We start from the raw sequence: 6,000 nt of genomic DNA, 5'->3' as shown, positions 1-6,000 counted from the left end.
AAGTCTTCTTGGGTTAAATTTTTCAATGACCACTAAGAAATCTCTTGAATTAAAAAAAAAAAAAAAAATCTGTTCACCAGAGCAACATATGTTCTTTCTGTATTTTACTTTTTTGACTACAAAGTTTTCTTGGATTAGGTTTTGCAATGACCACTACGAAATCTCTTGAAATTTGCCAGATTGTAACTCTGTTTGAAACCAAAGCCACATATGTTGACATGTTGTTATTATGTATTTGATTTCTTAGTCACCAAAAAGTTTTCTTGAATTATATGTCATAATGACCATTGAAAAATCTCTTGAATTTTACAAGAAATTGAGTCTATTGAAAGTGAAACCAAAGTAAATATATTGTTATTCAGAATAAGGTTTAAATTATTCCACGATGGATAGAATATTAGTCAATACGTATCTATATTTGATATAATCAATAAGATATATATCAACACGTGTCTCTATGGGACTGCACTAAAATGTATTAGTCAATATAATAGAATACTTGATACAAGACAATGCATCATTTAAAAGCACCTAGGGGTGTCAATTTATGACCCGAACCGTTGAAACCGAACCGCACTGGCCCGTTATAGCCCAAACCAATCCAAACCGAACCTTAATGGGCCGTAATTGGGCTGAGGATTGTGGAGCCCGCACCAACTCGAAACCAAACCGCAACCCGTTATAACCCGTTTACAACTCGTTTGTAATTTTACATTAAATAGTATTTGAATCATTATATTACCATTAAGTAATTGGTATAGACAATTAAAAAAATTAAGCATGAATTCAAAGATCAAATAGTCATTTTACTACTTAATATCTAGGTTCTTGATTTTTATATAATGGGGGTGGGTTTTTTTAATGGAAATTGACAAATAGCAACTTTGCTTTCCATATAATTTTCGTTTTTGTTGTAGGATGCTCAATTGTTTTTTCTTGTTTTTCTTACACACCATAAACCATTAGTCAACCCAAATCTAAACCGTTAGCTCAAACCGTTAGTTAGCCCGAACTCAAACCGCACCAAACCGAAACTGGCCCGAAACCGTTATTTTGCTAATGGGCCGTTTTTGGGCTAGGTATTTTTCAGCCCGAAACCGCCCGAAACCGCACCGTTGACACCCCTAAAATCACCTAACCGATACAATACTCAATACCGGTACTTTAAAGTTTGCCACTAATATTTCACTTGAATTTTACCAAAAAAGATATGTCGAAAAACAAATAATAATATGACAAAAAATCAACGGGTTGGTAATCGAACTATTAGAAGACCCGTGTTCAAATCCTCCATTCATATTGAGAGAAAGTTTTATAAGTCGAGGAACTGACAACCATTGTATATATTTGGGGTGGAGATATTACACATATCACTAGGGAGAGTCGAATCTTGATCTCTTCATTAAGAGAAGTTGGTCATTGTCAACTAATAAGTTCAGTGGTAATTGACTAGCTAGGGGAACACGAAATTATACCATCCTCTGGTTAGGGAAATATCAAGTCCGGTCAATCATTGTTTGGAAGTATCTTGATCCAATGTTACTTTTGTAAACGGGTTAAAAAAACTTGTTTTTTTATTTAATAAATTTATTATGGTATTATATCAAATGATGTTTTATTTTATATATATTTTTTTATTTTTGTACTGGTGCTTTTTTTAGTTCTGAAAATGAAATGCCGTTCGCAAGGGTTGAACCCATGAACCTCTCCACTAAGAAGTATGAATCTTTACCGCTCAACCAACCCTGCATTGGCATCAAATGATGTTTTAACCGTCAATTTTTTTTTATCATCCCATTGTATTCACGTAATATATGATCTCTTTTTTTCTTCCGGTAGCAGTAATATATGATCAATGTGACATGTAACGGATTGAGGTTGACAGTGCCTTAATTTTATGTTTTGTTTTCCATCTTGAGATATAGAAAATACCTTGTTGTTCTGTTTTTGATTTCTATTGACCACAAAGTTTCTTGAACTAAATTTGGTAATGAACAATGGTAAGTCTCCTGAAATTTACCAGAAAAGAATTCTGATGAAACCAAAGCAACATATGCCGTTGTTGGGTATTTGATTTCCTAGTCACCACAAAGTTTTCTTGGATTAGATTTCATAATGACCACTTAGAAATCTCTCGAATTTTACTAGAAAGGGATTCTATTGAAACCAAAAGCAACATGTATAGTTGTTCAATATTTGAATTCCTAGAAACCATTGAGCAGGGTTTAAAAGTATCCCACGATGGATAGATATTAGTCGATACATATTTATATTTGATACAATTGATACAATAAACATCAATATGTCTTTCTATTGGGCTGCACTAAAATGTATTAACCAATACAAATACAATACTTGATATGAGAGAATACATCCCTTAAAATAATCTAACTGATACAATACTCGATATCGATATTTTGATGGGTGCCACTGAAATTTCTCTTGAATTTTACAAAAAAATCTGTCGAAAAACAAAAATAATATGACAGAACATCAACGGTCAGTAGTTGAATTATTATAAGAATCCGTGTTCAAATCCTCCATTCATATCGAGAGAAAATTTTCTAAGTCGAGGAACTGAAGACTGTCATATATATTGGGGGCGGAGTTATTATATATACCACTAGGGAGAGTTGAATCCTGATCTCTTTATTAAGAGAGGTTGGTCATTGCCAACTAAGTCCTTCAGTGGTAGTTGACTAGTTGATCCGTAACTTGAAGGATTTTGTATCGTTCTCAACTGGCACTTTCCTTCTGAACAATGCCTCACTTGTGGTACACCATCAACACATGCTCTCCATACAAAGTTCTTTATCTTTGGTAGAGTTTGGCATCTCCAGATGGATCTCCATACCTGAATTCTTACTAACTGACTTCCAACTTGGCTGATGGGAACAAAAACATTTGGCCTGTTGTGCCCTTTCCTTTGCAGTCATTTGAGCATTATAAATCGACTTGACTGAAAATTCACCATCTTTGGATGCTTTCCCAGACCTCTTTATCTTCTTGTGGGAAGAATAAACTTAATTTTATACACTTATGGCCACAGTAACAGATGGGTGAAAGAAAGAGACAAGTAGGTCCTCCCTCCATGTCATTTCTAGAGGATTAACAATGTCAACAACCCACTCTAAGATACACCATCTTTGTATTTAGATGGTGCTAGCTCTATTTCTCACTCTAATACCTTTAATAAGACCAAGGTGTTCAGCTTCCTGCATGATTGAGTTGAGACCCTATGTACACAAGATAAAGAGGGCAGGGGAGAGAGGGTCTCCCTATCGAATACCTCTAGATTAATGTTGTATTTCCTCGAGACATTACCACTTGATCAACAATTTAAAGGAGATGGATGAGATATAATTGATAACCAAATTAACCCAAGACCTTCAAAAACTGACCTTCAAAAGTGCATTCACATAACATATGATTAAATGACATGTAATGGATTGAGGTTGATAGTATTTTAATTTCATGAGATATTGTTTGGGGGTCTTGTTCTGCTATACTATTTAAAGCTACGATTTTCTGAAAAATAGCATATGTTTTAGATAGTTTTGTCCCATCATCAAGCCAAATATGATCTTCTCATAACCAAATTCCAAAAATACTTTCTGGATTACCATTGAAAGGCAGTTCAGTTGGCAATATTGACACTTCATATAAAAGAGATCACATGTTCGAGACTTACTATGGTATATGTAATAATAGATCACATCTCCTAATATATAAAGCTACCAATTTCTCTCAAAAAAAAATCCCCAAATTTTATGAAAAAAAAAAACCAAAACAAATAGTCTGTGAAGGAGAACCATGAAGACTATGAAGAAGTAAACTATTAACCTATATTAGTCGGCATGATATGGATAAAATAGGGACCAAATATTTTTTTGAGACTCTTTGACTCTCTTCCCTTTTCCTTTTAAAATGTATGCAATATCATGCATACTATTATATCTGTGTGACCAAAACAACCAATACTACTTTCTACCAAAAGATTGAAAAAGAAAAAGAAATAAATAAAAATAAAAATCCAACATTGTGATTTCTCGAATATGGATTTTGATCAAATGGAAAATGAATCTAGCCCTCTAGCCAATTGTAGGTATTTTATTGTTAATTTTATCTATGTTGCATAAAAACAATTCTCACTTGTATCATGTAAAAAAAATTCTCACTTGTATTATGTGAGATGTCTAGACGTATTGCCTTTTTAAATATACATTGAACTTGTTACTACTTCTTTTCTCTTCCTACGATTTTACTTATACATTCTTTCAAGTCAATGATTTTCTTTTCGGTATCTTTTAATAGGAGCTTGAGTCGAACTCTTGAATACGTTACATCTATAGTGTTTATGCATAAAAAGAACACTTTCTTTCTTCTTTTTTTGATAAGAAAGCGAAAGATAATAGTGTTAAGTTAGGCAATTACTAAGTTTGTTTAAGTCCATACTACTAAGTTGTCCCTGTCACCACATTAGCTGCATCAATTTTTGTCATGCTTGGTTTACTCTATCATGAATTCCAAGAACTATCTCATATGACCTGGTCCCATTTTTTAGACATCAATCCATATATTGGATAGATATTGGACTTTCCCATTCCAAATCAACCATGCACCCCATGCTGCAGTATCTAGAATTGTGTTAAGTATCACTGCATATAGTAAAGTGGGTGAGTGTAACATGTTTAAGCTATCAAATATACATAGTTGCAAATTATTGCTCATTATCTCTTCTAGCTATGAATACTTGTTTTCACCATATTCTTATTGGTGAAACTTTCAAGTCCCTCATCCAGTTGAAACACTGTACATGACACTATCAAGCTTGGGACTTTCTCGTCTGAATACCTGAGAGTTTCTTTCCCTCCACACAAAATAGCATGTGATGATGAAGGTGGAGATTAACCATCTTTTTGAGGTGTTATTTAAATTCCATTCAATAACCATAGAAGTATAAGTATAGAGATCAATAAGAGAGTTGTGAGTTCGGGTTTATGTCCTTAGCTCGAGGGGTCTAGTTGCCAAAATCCTCTTGGTCCATTCACACTAAACGAATAGATGCCATATCGACTCCTCAATGTTAGCATATGTTTCACATTTTGGGAGAATTGACATCCATTTAGAAAGAATTGCACTAATTGGTAGTCCTGTATTCAAAAGATGCCAAAAGAAAGCTTTAAACTTGGGGTGGAGTGGTAATTTCCAAAACCATTTCCACTAGGTGGTGGTGTTATTGGAAGAGGAACCAGGCTTTAATTTCACCAATGCTTTGCCTAGCAACTTGGCTGAGAATTCACCATTGATCGATATTAACAAAACCCATGAATCTTGAGAATCAGAGAAGGAAAGATTTGGCATCGGAGATGATTAGATGGATACACCCTATTTTTAAATCAGACTGAATTTATCACTTGCTCCAATTTTTCTGGTATGAGTCATAGTTCAACCTGTGATTCTCCAACCATGTGATTTGTTGTTGACGGGATCCAGGTGTCAAACCAAAAGGATATGTCTCTCCCATTTCCCAAATTTCTTAACAACATCTTTTGGAATTGAATAATTACACGATTTTGGCCCACAATGACTCGGTGTTGGTAATCATCCACCATCCCTCTTTGAGGAGTAATGCTGAGTTGATGTGTTATTTTTTCTTGAAACCCAAGTCTCCTTTTCCTTTGGGGTTGCAACATCTATCCCAATAAATCAGGATGAGATACTTTTTTTTTTAATGGATTCTCTAGCCAAAATCTTTGACACAAAGAGTCGATTTACTTGCAAAAGGTTTTGGAAATAAGAAACGTTGCATGTGGTAAATCGATTGAGGTTGAAGAACTGATTTGATCAGTATTTCACTTCCCGTACAGGATAGATTGTTCGCCTTCCAAGTTGCCATTCTCGATGTCATCCTGTCTTGAGAATGAATTTGAGATTCTTTGTTTTTGCTCTCCCTTGAAAAAGGTTTGTGCCAAGGTACATCGCATCTTTCTTCATTTC

Source organism: Hakea prostrata, chromosome 11 (genome assembly GCF_041222555.1).
Source record: "Hakea prostrata isolate BN-2017 chromosome 11, UWA_Hpros_2, whole genome shotgun sequence".
In the NCBI taxonomy this organism is placed as follows: domain Eukaryota; kingdom Viridiplantae; phylum Streptophyta; class Magnoliopsida; order Proteales; family Proteaceae; genus Hakea; species Hakea prostrata.
This window is presented reverse-complemented; position numbering follows the sequence as displayed.